This window comes from Jaculus jaculus, chromosome 19, assembly GCF_020740685.1.
Source record: "Jaculus jaculus isolate mJacJac1 chromosome 19, mJacJac1.mat.Y.cur, whole genome shotgun sequence".
NCBI lineage: Eukaryota > Metazoa > Chordata > Mammalia > Rodentia > Dipodidae > Jaculus > Jaculus jaculus.
Genome location: NC_059120.1, coordinates 25,503,911 through 25,525,219, shown reverse-complemented (window position 1 = coordinate 25,525,219; position 21,309 = coordinate 25,503,911). Strand labels below are relative to the sequence as shown.

General features: G+C 39.5%; 1 pseudogene; it reads left to right on the top strand.

Annotated features, from left to right (window-relative positions):
• Positions 1-21,309, top strand: part of LOC123455962 — a 191,213-nt pseudogene that overhangs the window by 30,189 nt on the left and 139,715 nt on the right.

Sequence of the window (21,309 nt, the reverse complement as noted above, 5' to 3'; positions counted from 1 at the left end):
AAAACATATAGGGAATGCACTTTAACTTCTAGGTATAGACAAAAACTTTCTAAACATCACTCCAATAATACAAGAAATAGTCTCAAAAATCAACAAATGTTACTACTTGAAAAGGTTTCTGCTGAGCACAGGCAACTGTCAACTTAGCAAACAAACTGTAGAATAGGAGAAAATATTTGCAAGCTGCACCTCAGACAGGGGACGGATATCATGAATACATAAAATGAGCTGGAGAAATGGCTTAGCCATTAAGACACTTCATTGTGAAGGCTCAGGACCTAGCTTGATTTCCCTGTGCCCACCTAACCCAGATGCACAAGGTGATGCATGCATTTGGAGTTTGTTTGCAGTAGTTAGAGACTCTGGTACATCCATTCTCTCTCTCTCTTACATTCAAATAAATATTTATTAAAAATAATATATAAAGAGTGCTGGGGGACTGGAGGGATGGCTTAGTGGTTTAAGGTCCTTGCCTCCAAACCACAGGACCTAGGTTCAATTCCCTAGTACCTATAAAAGCCAGATAGATACACAAAGTAGTGCATGCATCTGGAGTTCATTTGCAGTGGCTGGAGGCCCTGGTGCATCCATTCTCTCCTCTTTCTCTCTCTCTGCCCTTTCTCTCTGTCAGATAAATAAATCAAAATGTTTTTTTCTTTATAAGAATGCTGGAATGATGGCTTAGCAGTTAAGCACTTGTCCATGAAGCCAATGTATGATGGTTCGATTCCTAATACTCATGTAAGCCAGATGGACAAGGTGATGCATGCGCTTGGAGTTCATTTGCAGTGTCTAGCAACACATATTGGTATTAGTGTATTAGGTAGCCTTGAAGAAAGTTAAGAACAGAAAGTGGCATTGGATTATGTTAGAGATATATTTAGAGAAATATTTTAGAGTCTTCAGAATAAAGCATCTTACTGAACTTGCCTCACCCTTGTTACCGCATAAGGAGCGGAGTTTAAGTGGAGCAAAAACAGACGCAAGAAGAAGTATGAAGTGTTGGGAGGCTATTCCAGGGGTTCTAATGAGAGATGATAGGGTGTTATCGAGGCATAAAAATGTGAAACTCTTTGAGAGCAGAGTCTTCAGGCACTGCTGTTTCTGTTTGCATGAGTCCACCTGTCTTACAGTAGGTGTGCTGTAAACTTGTGTATAATGAATGCACGGATGATGAGAGCTTTGTTTGCTTCCTCACTCTCTTCACAAATCCAAGGCCTGAAAGAGCTGGCTTGCCCCATCCATCCTGTGAAAACTCAGAGAGAAGGCACATCTATGAAAAATGGGCCCTCTGGATGGAGAGATGGCTTAGCAGTTAAGGTGCATGCCTGAGAAGCCTAAGGACCCATGTTTGACTCTCTGAGATTCCACATAGGACAGACACACACAGGTGAGGCAAACACAAGGTTGCACATGCCCATTAGGTGGTGCACGCATCTGGAGTTCAGTTATAGTGGCTGAGGCCCTGGTATGCCAATTCTCACTCTTTCTTCTCCCTCTCTCTCTCTCCATAATTTTAAAAAATTAATTAGTTTTGTACTCAGTCAATACAGTCAAGTTGGAACCATTGTTAGCTTCTTCCCTGTGCTCCCTGCTCCTTCTGCCCCCCTTGTTGAAGTATATGGGTCACTTGTGGAGTTAGCCCTCACTTATGGGTAGGAGGAAATGTCTTTGTGTATCATAACCCAATGTGTGGCTCTGACATTCTTTCCGCCCCCTCTTCCACAAATTTGCCTGAGCTATGTTGGTTTCATTTTAGGTCTGCTTCAGTGATTAGGTCTTGGGAGCCTCTGTGTCTCTGGATATCTGATTTGGTAGGAGTTGATTGTTCTCTCTGTTGATCTCCTTGACCCTTGTGCTGGTACCAGGTTCACCAAGAAAACAGCACCCTTGCTTGCTTTGCCAATTATTCTTAGTTTCAGCTGGGGCCCTTTTGAGGTATAATGGGGTGGTTCTCTCCTTAGTATCTGCAAAATGGGCCCTAATACACACTTGAATCTGACATCTTGGTCTTGAACTTCCCAGACTCCAGAACTGTGAGAAATTAGCCTTGTCCCTAAGCCACCTAGTTTATGACAATTTTGTCATTGTAGTCCAAGTGGATTGTGCCATAATCTTAAGGCAGAAATGAACTTGTCTTGTAAGATGAAGAAACAATGACCAAGATTAGGAGGAAAGAGGGCAGGAGGTTGAGCTTTAATGTTTCCAGGACACTATAGGACTGTATTCTCCAAGAAGTTTAGATCCAGAGAAACTGTTGGGAGGGGAGTAAACTGTGTAAAAACCATACTTAGAATCATTTGTGAAAAAATACTCTGCTGGGTGGCCATTGGACTACAAAAGGCACAAGAATAAAGTTGGAGGGAAGTGTGAAAAAGATCTATAGGGGCCCCTGAGGAAAGATAATAGTAGCTTATATAAGCTAGATAGAAGATGTGAGAATGCTGGGGATCATAATTGAGGGTGATATTAGGAGATGGGAAAGAACTGAAGAGGACTGTCAGAGTTTGGGGCTGCATAGATGTATAAGGTATAGTTATACAAACTGGCATGAAAAAAGAAAAGACAGTTTGTGTGTGGATAGGTAAACCAGTTTAATTATGCTAACATTGATGAGTGTGGTGGTTTGAATCAGATGTCTCCCATAAACTCATGTGTTTTTAAAGTTTGGTTCCTAGCTGGTGGCAATTTGGGAGGTGGAGACTTGCTGGAGGAGGTATGTTCTTGGGGAAAGGATTTAGGGTATGATAGTTCCCCCTTGACTGAGCTCAGCTCACTTTCTTTCTGCTGTTTCCTACCTGCTATAGCAGAAGTGATGTCCAGACTCTGCTTATGCCATACTTTCTGCTGCTCTCATGAAGCTTCTCTTCAAGACTATAAGCCAAACAAAAATTCTTTCCTCCCATAAGCTGGTTTTGGTCAGGTGCTTTGTCCCCACAATGAAAAGGTAACTTCAACCACAGGTCACTTAGACATCAAGATGGATAGGCTGACCGGAATCCAGAGTTTAAGCCAGCAAGTGGGAATTGAAAACACAAATTTGGTATCTTCATTAGGTGGTATCTGGCTAAGAATGATTTAGGGAGTGTGGTAGGCAGAAGAGAGGTCAAGACCCGAATACTGAAGGATCTTCTACATTTAGTGGCAAGAGTGTGCCTTTATGATTCTCTCTCTCCTTTGAGGACCTTTCCCTAAATTATACAAAGATACTATACAATAAGTACCTTGCATATGATCTCACCCATCCTTTGACCTGATACCAAACAATGTTTTGTCCTTGAAATTTGACATTTCCTGTGTGCAAATATTATTCCTATTTTCAGTGTTTAGTTTGGATTCTTTCAATTATCATATTTACTCTGTGCAATCTGGGAAAAAGGGATATAAAACTATAGGTTCAGAAAGCTTTATTTAATAATTTGAACAATGAACAGCACTCACAGATCTCTCACATTTGAATGAAAAGAGAAAGACTACATTTTAGGACTAACATTCATTTTAGAGTCTGAATTCATGAAAAGAGCAACATTAAAAATAGAAGCAATTACCACCAGGTGGAGAGATAGCTCAGTGGGCAAAGTGCTTGCCATGCCAGCAGGAGGGTCTGAGTTATATGCCCAGCACCCATGTAACAGGCCAGATATGATAGCATATCCCAGTAATTCCAGAGCTGGAGAAGCAAAGTTGGGAAATCTCTGTGTCTTATTGGTTAGTTAGTGTAGCCAAATCAGTGAGCTCTGATTTCAGTGAGAGACCTTATCTCAAAGATTAAGGTAGAGAGTGATCAAGGAACAAATCCAGTGCCAACCTCTGGCATCATTATGCATGTGCACACATGCATGCACAGCAACAGACCTACATGTACTAACATACATAAGAATGCACATGCATACATGCATGCACACTGCACACATGCACCCACATATATAAGAATACACATGTATACATTCATGCATGCCACACACACATGCACCCACATATGAATATTCATGCATGCATGCACACATACCACATACATGTAACCACATACACATGCATATGCATGCATGCATGCATACATACCACACATGTACCCATGTACACATGAATATGCATACATATATCCCTGCACACCACACACAAGTACCCACATACATAGGGATATGAATAATACATATACATATGCACTCATATACCTATGATTATGCCTACACACATACACACAAACATTCACCCACATACACATGAATATGAACACACACAAATGCACACCTGCGCCCACATACATGAATAGGCATAAATTCATGCACACACCACACACAAACACACACACGTGCCCAAATACACATGAATATGTACATTGCATGCATGCATACATACATACATGCACACCTATCACATTCAAATATGGACAAGCACCCACATACATTTGAATATGCATACATATATGCACACAGCACACACACAAAAAAACAATTCCTAAGAGGATGTGTGTTATGTTTTTTATTTGAAATAATGATTCTATGAAGTTTGCTTTGTGAGGGTCACTGGAGAATCTTATGTTTCTTCAAGCTTATTTATGATTTCTTTAAAGTTCATTATTAGAGTGTGTAACTATTCCAAAAGTCAAGCAAGACTTATGACCGGCTAAGATTTGCATGGAGGTAGATTTGGATTGGAGTTTTCAAAACTCTGAGGCAAAATGAAACATTTCTCTTTATATGTTGATGACTTCAGATGTTTGTTATGCTAACAGAAAGAAGACTAACATAGTACCCATCATGCTAACGGAAAGATTATTATAATTTTTACTTTGACTATCTTAGATAATGTGAATAGCCATTCTGGGCTTCTGCTGGTGTCTGGAGTGGGGGAATCGAAAACACAGGAGAGCAAGGAGAAGCAAATTCACAGAAGGTTTGAGGGGATGTGAACAGGTATGGGGGAGGCAGAGCTTGCTGCTGCTGCCCCGGGCTTCCCTGTGGAGTCACATGGTCAAGTTGAACCCTGCGCGGAACCATAGGCTGAAGGAAGCACAGCACAAAGACAGCAGAAACCTCTGCCCCCCATCCTGTGTGCTGACCCTGGTCTCCAGTTCCACTTCTCACTCCTCCAATCAGATAGATGTCTTGGCAGCAGCAGATAGGACCAATGTCAGCGCCAGGCTGCAGAAATAGAAGTGGTAATACCCAGGGCAGAGACCAGTTTCACAGTTTAGCTATTATTAGTCAAGTACTATGAGAATAGCAGAGGACCGGCTGTGTGAGTTCCAATCATTCTGTTATTAGAAGTAGGTTGTTAAATATATATGCATGAGGGATTCAACAGAAAAGTTAGTGGATTCCAAGATAATGAATGCTACACTTTGGAGGGCTCTGACACTGGTGTTGCTTGCTGGAACATACTGGAAATATTGAAGTGGCTGGACAGCTATCTCCACAGTTGAAAAGTTATAGGACTTAATGAGTAGGTTATGGCTTGTTAATGCTGTCAATTTGGTAGAACAAACAAAAGAAAATTTGGAGTTGTCATTGTGACATTCAGATTTTTTCCCACCCCTTTAAATTGTTGCCTTTTACTCATAGACACTATTTCACTCAGTCTTGTTTGGAATTCAAATGTGGCTCTTTGATAACCAAATCTGGAACAGGAAAGCTTCTCTAGTGGTGTCAGTATGTTATTACAAACATTCAGAGCCCAATCTCATGGTGGCTGTCATTGTCCTTATTCTCACTGAATTTGTTGTGTATGATTTTTGGTTCCTAACTTCTTAACAGAAAATTACTAAGACTACTACATTCACAATAGTTGAAAAACTAGTGGCATTGGGGACTTTAAGCAAAAGGTATATTTTTTTTCTTTAGGGAAACAAAGCTACCAAAATTATTTAGATTACAATATTGGCACAAAGAATATAGTGTCACAATATCTGTATGGAAAATGTGCATTTCTGTGTGAAGTCAATTTTGAAATTTCAGTATAATACTTTTTCCTTGTATACTCTCTCTTCACTGAGTTTCCCAGAATGTTCTACAAAGATATAGATGTTAATTAGACTTCACAGTGTCCTTGTAAGAAAAATAGTGGATTACTCCTATTTACATAATGGTAAAAAAAACTTGGGGAAGGATTACAAAAAGTGTTCCCGACTGAACTGGAATAGAATACATAGTATCTATCTCACAGGCCAGCTAGTCTGGCAAATGGAGTAGTGAACACCAAGAAACCATGCCTCAAACAAGGTGTTAGGCCAGAACCAACACCTGAAAGTCATACTCTAAACACATACTTATAGTGGCACATGCACACCTGCACTCACACACACTCACACACACACACACACACACACACATCCTCTCACACACACATATATCCATACAAAAAATTATAGCAGCTTACAGCATTTACAGGCATTTAAAATATGAATTCCTATGAACTGCATGAGGAGGGAGGCAGCTCTAAGTCACTTAGAAGGTAATTGATCTGAAGATTTTTTGATGAGAAACAATTCTGTCTTTTGACTTCATGATCAATCATAAAGTAAAAAAGCTAAGTGACGGTAGGTTGACAGTTGGTCTGAAATGCAACTATATATTAGGCATCTCTAATAAGTTTTAAACTTTATATTCTATATTAATATTCTGAAATGATTCACTATATATTTGACAAAGTATATGTAATGTGCACCAGAAACTAGGACATTCCCAATGTGTCAACTGTAACTTTCATAACCCTGTCAATGTGTTTTCACATTCATTCTTTTCCTTAGAAAGAGAATATTCATTGGATTCATTTTATGTGACCATGAATCTTACAAAGCAGTGTATAGAAAATGTTGTGGCTTGCTGTTAAATGTACAAGAGGGATCTAACATCCCGAGAACACTATGGATATATCTCCCTGCAGCAGCAGCATGACCTGGTTATTTTCTTTCAAAGATGAAAACTAATTTGATAGATCTATGGTTGGGTGACTTTCCTGGGGAGACGTGAAGAAATGCCCCTCTACCATAGACAGGGCACTGACAACAGACAAAAGGAAATGATTGCACCTAGATCTACCTTAGTGGGCCAGCGAGTGTACTGGGGTTACTTACGGGCGTGGCTGTGTCAGAGGCACCACATAGTGAAAAGCCAGGGCAGCCTGAGCCCGGCCTTCCTCCAGCTCCCCGGGCTACTTGCAGACAGCTCAGAGCGTCTCTTCAGCAACTGTTTATTGCTTTTATAACCTTGGGAAGGGGCCGTGTGAATACTCCAACTTTCCAAACTTAATACGTTTTATTATTTTTCTGAGCCTTGTAACTCTTGTTTACTTCATGAGTCTTATGAGCCCCCTTCCCCTGTCCTGGAGGGAGATGTTTCAATTTGGAGGAAATAGCTGCACAACACATTTATTTTCTAAATGATTCAATTTTCATGTTCTAGTTCTTTCCACATGCCATTAAAAAGGAACTGACCTGAAAGTGCTGTTCTTGGAAGTTCTGTGCATGTAGGGAGGATGTTAGCGTGAGTGGCCTTTGGGTGACACAGTGGTATTTGTACCTCAGAGTCCTTAATTTTCATGGTAGAATGTCTCTGAGAAGATAGCCAAGACGTTACTGGCCAGTGATTTGTATGCGGGAACGGTGGATGGCAACGGAAAGAAGGAGCGCGGTAAAACTGACTCAGGCACTGCCTTCAGCCTTTGACATCAGTGTCGATGGCTACAAAAGAAGTGGAACCCTGATTCAAGTCTAAAGTTCTTCAGTGAAGGAAAAGCACTACTATTTTTTTAATTGATTTTTGTTCTATCGGTATTGAACACAAGGTTGTGTGTATGCTACGTAAGAGCTCTTTCACTAAGCTATCAGCCCTACCAAGTTCTTGTATATTTTGAAACAAGATCCCCCTAAATTGTTCAGACTGGCCTTGAAAATGCAATCTTCCTGCCTTGGCCTCCCATGCACATAGAATTGTAGCTGTGTACCAAAGTGCCAGGCTGTGGACTATGCTTTAGGGGAGAAGGATTAAGATGCCCCATAACAAGAAGGGCAGGGCAAACAGAAACAAGCTTTTGAGATGAAGGCCAAGTTCATACACTCATTAAAACTGTGTTCATTCACTGCTATACAGCAGACACTCCATTAGCTAGTTGAGTGGAGGATAGGGGAAATTTTTTTCCTTAGTCTCTTTGGCACAGGCTCCGAAGAAGTAAAAAAGCAATCTTAAATACCTAGCATATCACAGGTACTAAAAATACACCAAGTGAATTAAAAATGTGACCATTCTACTGTAATAAAACATTAAATACTGTTCATGAGATTTCTTTTAAACATGTTAATTATAAGCAATACTGTGAGCTTACAAATATATATATATATATATATATATATATATATATTAAATATATATATATATATATATATATATTAAAATCATGGCATATGTACAAATATTAAAAGTGGGTTTTGAAGTGCTTTTGAAAAGGAAAGCTATAATATAGTAGTAAGATATTTGAGGAATAAACTTTACATGGAAATAATAGTTTTTGTAAACTATTTTATGATTGCATAGGGTGTGGTATATGTGTTTTCATGCATAATGACATAAAGCAGAACAAAGGAGACATTAGGTGTTATTGCTATTATAACTTATCTTCATTTTAAAAACATGAAAGAACTAAGGAGAAGATTTTGAGAATATTTGTTCTTTTGAAACCATACCTTCTAATATTTTAAATATTTTATTTTTTATTTATGTATTTGACACAGAAAGAGGGAGGGGGAGAGAGAGAGAGAGAAAGGGAGAGAGAGAGAGAGAGAGAACGAGTGAATGGGCACGCCAGAGCCTCTAGCCACTGCAGATGAACTCCAGACACATCTTGTACATCTTGTACATCTTGTACATCTGGCTAACGTGGGTCCTGGGGAATGGAACCTGGGTCCTTTGGCTTTGCACGCAAATGCCTTAACCGCCAAGCCATCCCTCCAGCCCCTTTCTAATATTCTAATATCTTGCTTTTACTTACAAACACAGCTATTTGTTATGAAAATATGCATGTATTTTACTTGTACACTATGAAGACTGTTGAAATGACTTTGTGTGTTATGTGTGTATGTGTATAGAGAATGAGCAATGGAAAGAGGGGGAACCATGAAGGTTAGAGAGGGAAAAAGAGAAGGAGGAAAGTTCCTTTTTACCAATCCTTCCTACCTCCCTTCTTTGTTTCCTCCTGCTCTTCTTCCTCCCCCTCATCTTCTTCTTTCTCTTTGTCTACCTCCTTTTAATTTTTTTTTTGCCAAAATTTGATGTAACTTGGCTTGGCTTTGAACTTGTTGTGTATCAGTGTATTAGGGGATGATCTTGAACTTCTGGTCTTCCTGCTTCTACTTGCCAAGGGCTGGAATTACTGACTGCTGCAGTCAGTTCCTCATTGCTTGAGTGAACATCTATCCAGACAGGCTATTGGAAGATAGGATTTACTTCAAGCTTACAGACTCCAGGGCAACACCATCAATGGCATAAGATGATGGCTTCCTTTCATAGATCCAAGCAAAGAGACGTCACCAACAACCAGCACCACAAAACCGAACAGCCAGAGCTCAAACTGTTCTCCCTACGCCTTGTAAGGCTGGACTGAGATCCAACCCCAAGCATACCTTAAAGAAAGACCCCAGGATACCCTCTTGTAGTAGGGCTCTGCCTGCTAGGGGCTCAAGTAGGAAGTTTAATAAAAATATGACTGAGTCTATGGGTTCGTACATTCAAACTACCACACTGAGCCACACCACTACGCCCATGGTGCAGTGCTGGGGATCAAACCTTGGGCCTCATGCATTCTAGGCAAGCATTTTGCCAAGTGAACCCCAGCCTGACTCTAATTTCTCCATATTCTTATTAAATTCCTTCTGATTGCACTTTAAAGGTTCCTCGTTGTTTTGAATTCCTTAGATAAAGAAAAGAAAAGGTTGCATTGTTTTTGTTGGTCCATAGTTTAATACTCTTAGGGTATATAATGCAACCAATTATTTTTATCTCTTTGAAAATATCACATGTGAAACATCTGGATTTCTCTCCCTGCAGTGCCTGCATTAACACCCTGGAAAGAGGACATGACATGCAAATTGACTCTGATATTGAGAAACAAGCAACTAAGATAGAGATTTACTTACTGTCCTTATCCTTGATCTTATTTCCTCCCCATTATTGCCAATTTCTTTCTTGTTTTAAATTTTTTTCATTGATATTGGTTTTTATTTTTTAATTGGGAACTTTCACATATAAGCATACTGCAAATTGGTTGTATTTCCAGCAGATTATCCTCTTATTTGCCCTCTCTGCCACCCCAATTCCATGGAGGGCCCTTCTCAGTGCAGGTATAGGTAATCACTGTGGGGTCAAAAATGCAGCAGTCAGTTCTTATGGGGAGGACAATGCCTCATAGTACATTTTCTACCTAGTGGCTTAGTCTATTTCTTAATTTTTTTTTTTAATGTTGTTCCTTCCATCTCATTTTCTCCCATGCATTTTATATACCTTTGGCCCAGCAGTGTTATCTTTAAGAAATTATTCTGCAAAGAGTTTATCTCTTGAGAATGACTTATGTAGTGCCTTAGGGACCCTTGTAAATACTAAAATAAAATTTATCAGACATGCATAGCTGCATATACATTTCATGAATATATTTCCATTGAACTGATTGAAACTGTAATGGAAGAAATAATATATTTGTAAACTTTGTTTCTTCTATTTTAAGGGCTGAAAAATTAAAATACTTTTTCAGCAATCATTACAGGCAGTATTGCCCAGAAAACACAGGCTTTTGTTAAGAATGATATCAGTGAAGACTTGGGGGAAAAGAGAAGCTCAGAGGAGAAACACGGTGAGAAGATGACACATGACTTTTTGTTTTCTTATTGCCTGAAATGTAGATGTGATGTATGAAAGTATAGTGGCTATTTCTTAAACATAAGAACAAAAGCTACACATTGAGCACACACAGCAAAAAGACTGAAGGATCCTAATTTTTTTTTATGGCATTTTAATGATGAAACAGGTGCCTTGACTATGAATTTATGGTTATGTGAGAAAAATAAGCTATCATTATTGAAGCCACTGCCTTGAATTGTGGTTTTCAATTTTATCTGAATGTATTTGGATCTAGAATTAAATAGCAGAGGATGGCTTTTGATCTTTAGTTTCCCAATGGAGATTCCCAAGTCACTGTCTGGTTGTGGTGACTAGATACCTGACATGAAGCAACTTAAGAAAGGAAGGGTTTATTTTGGCTCACAGTCAAGGTCACAGTTCATCACAGTGGGAAAGGCAAGGTGGCAGGAGCATGAAGCAGCTGGTCACATTTTGTCCACAGTGAAGAAGAGGGTGATTGGTCTTTCTGCTCACCACCCTTCCTGCTTTTTATCCATTGTGGGAGCCCAGCTTAGGAAATGGTGTCGCCCACAGTTAGGGTGGGTATTCCCACCTCAAGTAACCCAATGTAGCAAATCCTTCAAAGATATCCCCAGAGATTTGTTTCTATGGTATTTCTTAATCCTATCAAATTGACAACCACAGATGGATCATCACAAGCACAAAGGATGGAAGCTAGATTCTTGCTGTGGACACATGCCATGATAGCCAGGAACTAGGGTGCTAGCAACACAAAAGAGAGGGGACACTGAAGGTTTTTTTGTGGAAAGGAAATGGGTTTTCCTCATCCTCTCCTTCCAGGGCAACAAGGATTCATTAATGGTTGCCATAGTAATACAGAGATTGAAGCCTAGAACTGAGAATACACAGAAGACAAGACAGCTGGCCTGTGGTTCTGTGAAACTTGGAGGTGATGGTCAGTCATATTATGTGGGACCATAAGCCACAGAGGTTCCCAAGAAACCCAGACGAGAGCCTGCATTTCTATAGCCACTATGAATGAAGCAAATCATGTTCCAAAGATTGGAAACTCACAGCTTTTTAAAAATGCCATTTATCATCTAATAGCTGTATGTTTCTCTGTCTGTATCTTTTTCTCCTTTTGTGTGTATGTGTTCTTTATTATAACCTCTTGCCTTAAGCATGACACAACATGTTCTGTTCTGTGTTTGTGATTCCCTAATAGTGAGAAGAGAAAGTTGCCAAGTCATGTATGATATAGTTTCCCCAGTGGAGATCATTAAGGCAAAATCAAATAAAATCATCCCAGCCTTGTGAGGGGAATTTGCCCTTCTAGTCAACCAGCTGCAGCAGTGACTGACACACCTGAGATCAAAGCTTACAAAGGACAAAACACGGCCAATGTGAGCGACAGTTTAAAAAAGTTTAATATATATAAATCAAAACCTGGTAGGTTGGAGCTGGTATTTTGTTTTTCATGGCATCTTGGCTTTGATGCTGAAATAAATTGAAACTTACAGTGGATTAAGATCTTTGTGGTGGGCGATAACATACTTGAATGAGCAATATTATGAAGTATACTTCACTGGACAAATGCTACTGGAACTGTGTATAAGACATAGCTTGTCTTATACCAGTTAAACCAAATGTTTGTCTAGAAAGTTAGAAGAGGTTTAGACTCAAACAGCCAGTACGTCTTTGTTTTAGGGAGTAAGGTTTTTAAAAATGAAAGGTACAAGCGGGCATAAGATGGAAGTATGAGAATAAAAAGGAAGTGAACAGGAGATTATTATGGTTTGAATATGAAATGTTCCCCAGAGGGTTATGTGTTTGAACACTTCATCCCCAGCTGCTGGTACTGTTTGGGAAAGTACATTTAGGAGGTTGCACCTTGTTGCAAGAATAAAAGCCAACCAACCAACCAACCAACCAATCAAACAAACAAACAAACAAACAAAACAAACCTATGGCTCCCACCAGCAAATAGATCCCAAACAGCATACTGTTTAAGCCTAAACAAATACATGGTTAAGAAATCATGAATAGAAGAATCACATAAAATCTAAACACAAATTTCAAAATATCTTTTGGGCCAAGGGGAAACCAAATAATATAGGAAAGGGACACGTAAATCGATGCCACATTATTGGTTAAAGTTGTTAAGTTGAGAGGTACCTCTGTTAAATTAACAATGTTGTGTGTCTCAGTGATTTTTGTTATGTAAATTCTGATGTATGTGTCAAATACTAGTAAGAAGAGTGGCACAGCAACCTTATCAACTAGCTCACCATTTCTTCCTTTCTTTTTAAATTTTTTTTTTAATTTATTTATTTGAGAGTGACACAGAGAGAAAGACAGATGGAGGGAGAGAGAGAGAGAATGGGCGCGCCAGGGCTTCCAGCCTCTGCAAACGAACTCCAGACGCGTGCACCCCCTTGTGCATCTGGCTAACGTGGGCCTGGGGAACCGAGCCTCGAACCGGGGTCCTTAGGCTTCACAGGCAAGCGCTTAACTGCTAAGCCATCTATCCAGCCCTTAAATATTTTTATTTATTTATTTGCAAGCAGAGAGAAGGAGAACAAAAGAGAGGAAATGATGTACCAGGGCCTCTTGCTGCTGCAAACGAACTCCAGATGCATGCACCACTTTGTGCATTTGGCTTTATGTGGCCACTGGGGAATCAAACCAGGGCCTTCAGGATAGCAAGCAAGGGCCTTTAACTGCTGAGCCCACTTTCCAAACCTCTTTCCTTTTATTTTCTTTGTATTTCTTCTTTTCTTTTACTATCAAAGGCATCCCAAGTTACTTATAATAAATATTTTTCTCTATTTTTTCAAGAAGTTGACAATCATGGAGTTCCAAAAGCAAATTTCATTTTGAAACTTATATTTAATTTGGCTGAGGCTACTAAAAAAATGTCAGCTGTATACTCTAAGAGATGAAAGTGCATAATTAAATGCTTATGTGTGTGTGTGTGTGTATGAGTGTAAAACTTATCACACTTCCTTTCTCCAGAAGAAGAAAAATTACTCACAAAATATGTCAAGCTTTGTGTGGTAGCTAATGCTAAAGAGAAAAGTTTGTAGGAAAAAGCTGGAATGACAGTAGTTCTGATTCATCTGAAATGCCAAAAAGAAGCAAAGAAGGAGGGATTCGAATGAGTCCTCTTTATCAAATCCATTCTGCTTCAGATATTGCAATTATTTTACAGATGGTAACAAGGGTATGCCCCTCGTGTTCAATTAACACACAATATAAAACTGTTGTGGCTCAAAGAGTAAATCACAACCTAAAATTTCAGCACACTTGGTCACTAGGGGAAATGTTTTCCTAGAAGAACTACCTCCTGCATTGCTACTATAGAGTTTTGCTTACAGTGAAATCCAACTCCAGTCTTTTTTTTTTTTAAATTTTATTTTTATTAACATTTTCCATGATTATAAAATATATCCCATGGTAATTCCCTCCCTCCCCACCCCCACATTTTCCCATTTGAAATTCCATTCTCCATCATATTACCTCCCCATTACATTCATTGTAATTACATATGTACATTATCAACCTATTAAGTATCCTTCTCCCTTCCTTTCTCTACCCTTTATGTCTCCTTTTTAACTTACTGGCCTCTGCTACTAAGTATTTTCATTCTCACGCAGAACCAAATCATCTGTAGCTAGGATCCACATATGAGAGAGAACATGTGGCGCTTGGCTTTCTGGGCCTGGGTTACCTCACTTAGTATAATACTTTCCAGGTCCATCCATTTTTCTGCAAATTTCATAACTTCATTTTTCTTTACCGCTGAGTAGAACTCCATTGTATAAATGTGCCACATCTTCATTATCCACTCATCTGTTGAGGGACATCTAGGCTGGTTCCATTTCCCAGCTATTATAAATTGAGCAGCAATAAACATGGTTGAGCACGTACTTCTAAGGAAATGAGATGGGTCCTTTGGATATATGCCAAGGAGTGCTATAGCTGGGTCATATGGTAGATCAATCTCTAGCTGTTTTAGGAACCTCCACACTGTTTTCCACAATGGCTGGACCAGATTGCATTCCCACCAGCAGTGCAGAAGGGTTCCTTTTTTTCCACATCCCCGCCAACATTTATTATCATTTGTTTTCATGATGGTGACCAATCTGACAAGAGTGAGATGGAATCTCAATGTAGTTTTAATCTGCATTTCCCTGATGACTAGTGACGTAGAACATTTTTTTAGATGCTTATATGCCATTCTTATTTCTTCCTTTGAGAACTCTCTATTTAGCTCCATAGCCCATTTTTTGATTGGCTTGTTTGATTCCTTATTATTTAACTTTTTGAGTTCTTTGTATATCCTAGATATTAATCCCCTATCAGATATATAGCTGGCCAAGATTTTTTCCCATTCTGTAGGTTGCCTCTTTGCTTTTTTCACTGTGTCCTTTGCGGTGCAAAATCTTTGTAATTTCATTAGGTCCCAGTGGTTAATCTGTGGTTTTATTGCCTGAGCAATTGGGGTTGTATTCAGAAAGTCCTTGCCAAGACCAATATGTTGAAGGGTTTCCCCTAGTTTTTCCTGTAGCAGTTTCAGAGTTTCCGGTCTGATGTTAAGGTCTTTAATCCATTTGGACTTAATTCTTGTGCATGGCGAGAGAGAAGAATCTATTTTCATCCTTCTGCAGATATATATCCAGTTTTCACAACACCATTTGCTGAAGAGGCTGTCTCTTCTCCAATGAGTATTTTTGGCACTTTTATCGAATATCAGGTGGCTATAGCTACCTAGGCTTACATCTGGGTCCTCTATTCTGTTCCACTGATCTACATGTCTATTTTGTGCCAGTACCATGCTGTTTTTGTTACTATAGCTTTGTAGTATACGTTAAAATCAGGCATGGTGATACGACCAGCCTCTTCTTTGTTGCTCAGTATTATTTTAGATATTCGAGTTTTTTTGTGATTCCAAATGAATTTTTGGATTGTTTTTTTCTATTTCCATGAAGAAAGCCTTGGGAATTTTGATAGGGATTGCATTAAATGTGTAGATTGCTTTAGGTAAGATTGCCATTTTCACAATATTGATTCTTCCAATCCAGGAACAAGGGATGTTTCTCCACTTTCTAGTGTCTTCTGCAATTTCTCACTTGAGTGTTTTAAAGTTCTCATTGTATAGATTCTTTACTTCCTTGGTTAGGTTTATTCCAAGGTACTTTATTTTTTTTCATGCAATTGTGAATGGGAGTGATTCTCTGATTTCATCCTCTGTGTGTTTGTGTTAGCATATATGAAGGCTACTGATTTCTGTGTATTTATTTTGTATCCTGCTACATTGCTATAGGTTTTGATCAGCTCTAACAGCTTGCTAGTAAAGTCTTTAGGGTCCTTTATGTATAGAATCATGTCATCTGCAAATAATGATAACTTGATCTCTTCCTTTCCAATTTGTATCCCTTTTATGTGTGTCTCTTGCCTTATTGCTATGGCTAAGACTTCCAAAACTATATTAAATAAAAGTGGGGACAGTGGACACCCTTGTCTTGTTCCTGATTTTAGTGGAAAAGCTTCTAGTTTTTCCCCATTTAGTAATATGTTGGCTGTAGGCTTGTCATAAATAGCCTTTATTATATTGAGATATGTTCCTTCTATTCCCAGTCTCTGTAGGACTTTTATCATGAAAGGATGTTGGATTTTGTCAAATGCTTTCTCTGCGTCTAATGAGATGATCATGTGATTTTTGTCCTTCAACCCGTTTATGTAATTTATAGATTTGCGTATGTTGAACCATCCCTGCATCTCTGGGATAAAGCCTACTTGGTCAGGGTGAATGATCTTTTTGATATACTCTTGTATTCTGTTTGCCAATATTTTGTTGAGAATTTTTGCATCTATGTTCATGAGGGAGATTGGTCTGTAATTTTCTTTTTTTGTTCTATCTTTGCCTGGTTTTGGTATCAGGGTGACGCTGGCCTCATAGAAGGAGTTTGGTAGAATTCCTTCTTTTTCTATTTCCTGGAAACGCCTAAGAAGCAATGGTGTTAGCTCTTCCTTAAAAATCTGGTAAAATTCAGCAGTGAATCCATCTGGGCCTGGGCTTTTTTTAGTTGGGAGATTACTGATAACTGTTCGGATCTCCATGTTTGTTAAAGGTCTATTTAAGTGATTATTCTCATTTTGATTTAATTTAGGTAGGTCATATAGATCAAGGAAATCATCCATTTCTTTCAGATTTTCATACTTCGTGGAATATATGCTTTTATAGTATGTCCCTATGATTTTTTGAATTTCTCTGGAATCTGTTGTGATGTTACCTTGTTCATCTCTGATTTTATTAATTTGTGTCTCTTCTCTCTTTCTTTTGGTCAGATTTGCTAAGGGTTTATCAATCATGTTTATCCTTTCAAAGAACCAACTCTTTGTTTCATTAATTCTTTGGATTGTTCTTTTTGTTTCTATTTCATTAATTTCTGCCCTAATCTTTATTATTTCTTCCCGTGTACTGATTTTTGGTTTGTCTTGTTCTTCTTTTTCCAAGGCTTTAAGGCGAAGCATTAGGTCGTTTACTTGCGACCTTTCTAATTTCTTAATATAGGCACTTAAGGCTATAAATTTACCTCTTAGAACTGCCTTCATTGTGTCCCAGAGATTTCGGTATGTTGTGTTCTCATTATCATTTGACTCTATAAATTTTTTGATTTCCTTTTTGATTTCTTCATTGACCCATTCATCATTTAGTAGTGTATTGTTTAGTTTCCATGATTTTATGTATGCTCTATAGCCTTTCTTGCTACTGATTCGTAGTTTAATTCCATTGTGGTCAAATAGAATGCAAGGAATTATTTCAATTTTCCTGAATTTGTTATGATTTGCTTTGTGTCCTAATATATGGTCTATTTTAGAGAATGTTCCATGTGCTGCTGAAAAGAATGTATATTCTGCAGCCTTTGGATGAAATGTCCTGTATATATCTGTTAAGTCCATTCCTTCTATGACCTCATTTAGTCCAGATGCCTCTCTGTTTCATTTTTCCTGGGATGACCTGTCAATTGATGAGAGTGGGGTGTTACAGTCACCCACCACCACTGTGTTTGGTGTTATCTGTGACCTTAGTTCTAATAGTGTTTGTTTGACGAATTTGGGAGCCCCCATGTTAGTTGCATATATGTTTAGGATTGTAATGTCCTCCTGTTGGAGTGTGCCCTTAATCAATATAAAGTGACCTTCCTTATCTTTCTTGACTAACGTCGGACTAAAGTCTACCCTGTCTGATATTAGGATAGCAGCCCCTGCTTGTTTTCTAGGCCCATTTGCTTGAAACACCGTCTTCCAACCTTTCACCCTAAGATAATGTCTATCCTTTGTAGAAAGGTGAGTTTCTTGGAGACAACAAATTGTAGGATCCTGCTTTTTAACCCAGTCTGCAAATCTATGTCTTTTCGTTGGGGCATTGAGGCCATTGATATTAAGAGATATTATTGAAAGGTGTGTATTTATGTTTGCCATTTTTTGTGTGTGTGTGTTTCTGGTTCTACCTGTACTCTCTTGTGTTAACTAGTATTTGAGTATTGCTTGTTTTTTCTAGGTTCCTTATATGTGTGCTTTTCCTTTTCTTCAGCATGGAGGATTCTATCAAGTATTTTCTGTAGAGCTGGTTTTGTCTTCAAATACTCCTTTAACCTGCTTTTGTCATGGAATGTCTTTATTTCTCCATCTATTAGAATGGATAACTTTGCAGGATAAAGTAACCTTGGTTGACAGTTGTTATCTTTCAGAACTTGGAATATATTACTCCAAGCCCTTCTGGCTTTAAAAGTTTGTGTTGAATAATCTGCTGTAATCCTGATGGGCTTGCTTTTGTAGGTAACTTGATTTTTCTCTCTAACTGCTTTCAATATTTTTTCTTTGGTGTGTGTGTTTGGAAGTTTGATTATAATGTGGCGAGGAGAGGTTCTTTCTGGGTGTTGTCTGGCTGGGGTTCTAAAGGCTTCCTGTATCTGCATTGGCACCTCTTTCCCAATTTGGGGCAAATTTTCTTCTATGATTTTGTTGAAGACGCCTACTATGCCTTTGGATTGGAGTTCTTCTCCTTCTACTATGCCCTGAATTCTTATATTGGATCTTTTCATAGTGTCCCGAGTATCTTGAAATTCCCACTCATACTTTTCTATAAGTTTGTCTTTCTCTTTGTTGGACTGTATTAGGTCTGCCACCTGGTCTTCTAGCTTAGATATTCTGTCCTCTCCCTCATCCATCCTACTGGTCAGATTTTCTACAGAATTTTTTATTTCATTAACTGTTTTTTTCATTGCTAGTAATTCTGACTGGTTTTTCTTTATTATTTCTATTTCCTTATTTATGTCTTGTATTGCCTTCTTTATTTCATGAAATTGGTGTCCTGCATCTTCTTTGATTCCTTTGATTTCCTCTTTGATTTCCTCTTTGATTTCTTCTTTGATTGTTTTCATGTGTCTTTGACCTCTTTGAACATATTTATAATCATTCTTTTGAACTCTTTCTCAGGCATTTCCTCTAACTCTTTCTCACTGGAGGACCTTTCTGATGCATTAATACTTTTAGGTGGATTTATATCGTCTTGCTTTTTAGTGTTTCTTGTGTTATAATGTATATATTTTTGCATCTTGGATTAAGTTAATGCTTGGATTTTCTAGCTAGCTGTGCATTCTTAACTGTATCAATTGATTTGATGTAATATATTTTCAGGGTAGGACCTTAAGGTATTAGGTGTGGCTCTTAAGACTCTCAGAGTATCTATAAAGATGTTCTTAGGGGTTGAGTTTCCCTGCTATAGGAGTATTCAAGCAGACTAAGTGGAATAAAATACAGGTAGATTCTAAAATTTAAGTAAACACTGTACACATTCAATCAAAAACAGCCCCGAGTATGTATGCAAGAGTAGTTATTATAATGACCAGATCCTCTATCAACGAAAAGGTTAAGATTTCTGGTCTGTTGAGGGATCCAAGTCAGCTTGCGACCAAGTGAGACCCTTCCCTGGTGCAATCCCTGTTACCTTGGATGATTTTGGTCTCAGTCAAGTTGCTTCCTGGGTCGTCATGCTGCTGTTCTGATTTCTGGAGCTGGGCACTTGCTTTTCCTGTGGGGCCAACCGAGCCTGGCAAGTGTGGCCCTGCAGATCAGCCCCCCACTGCTGGAACTGCTGCTGCTCAAGCTGCCCCTGCTGGGCTGTAGCCACTGCTGCTGAAGGTGTTGCTGCTGGACCCACCGCTGCTGCTGCCTCTGCTGCTGCTGTAGCTGCCACTGCTGGAGCCACCACTGCTGCTGAAGCTGCTGCTGCTGTGTTCACTGCTGCTGCTCCCCCTGAAGCTGCTGCTGCCGAGTCTGCTACTGCTGCCACTCCTGGGTCTGCTGCTTCTGGGTCGCTGTTACTGGTGCTGGAGCCGCTGATGTTGCTGCCAAACTCTGCTCCTGCTTGGGCCCACTGTCAGCCCAAGTTGGCATGGCTGGGTCCTGGGCCGCTGCTGTGTGCGCTGGAGCTGGGCTCAGGCGGTGGTGGAGGGGAGGGAGCCGCAGCTGCTCTGGTTCTCTTGCTGCTCCATGTGTTCTTCTACCTCCCGGTCTGCTCCTCCGTTGCTCGCTGCCGCTCTCCCCTCACGTTTCCCGAGTTGCGGAGATCGCAGTGTGAGAGGAAGCTCCCGCACCTGGCTTTTCCTGTGGCTGGAGCCGAGTCTGGCGGCTTTCTGGTGCGCCACGGCCGTGGCGGTTGGCCGAGCTGCCAGAGCCACTTTTCCCGCCTGTGCGGGCTCTGGATGCTCTATAACTCTTCTACTTCTCCGCTGCTGCTTCAATTTCCTATACACCTCACTTTTTAGTAAAAGTGTGTATTTTGCTGAGTTTTTTTGGTCTTTTTTGCCCCCTAGGCTGCTTTGGCATGGTACCTACGCCGCCATCTTAACCGGAAGTCAACTCCAGTCTTTTAACATGAAAAATATATTTTGCAATTACTTTAGGAAAACCATCTTGCTATTTTATTTTTGGAAGATTTGTGAAAAAGGAGGGCCAACTGTAAGAATGCATTGTCTGTGTTGGCATCTCCATTATTTAAGCTGCATGTAACTTTTGAGATGGTAATGTTCCAGAGACGCAAGCACCCAGCGCTGTGCTCCTTTCTATGCTTTGGAAGTTGGTGAACAAGTGTACCTGTGGCCCAGGTATCATACTTTTCTTTCCTTCATGCCTCAAGGAAGTCTGTTGGATGCCAAACTTCAAAACCCAGTTTTGCTTCATTCATTTTAATGGGTAGCAAGGAGTTGGTTCAGAAACTGATACCGTCTTACTCTGACCTTTCTCAGTGGGTTAAATGCCCTCCAGTCTTCCGCACTGGAGTGTGGCGAGTAGAGCTGAATGCTCATCAATCTCATGAAGGAAGGCAATACATTTGATCTACTGAATAGTTTCAAGCCATTGCTTCCATAATTCAAAATATATAGCTGCAGTC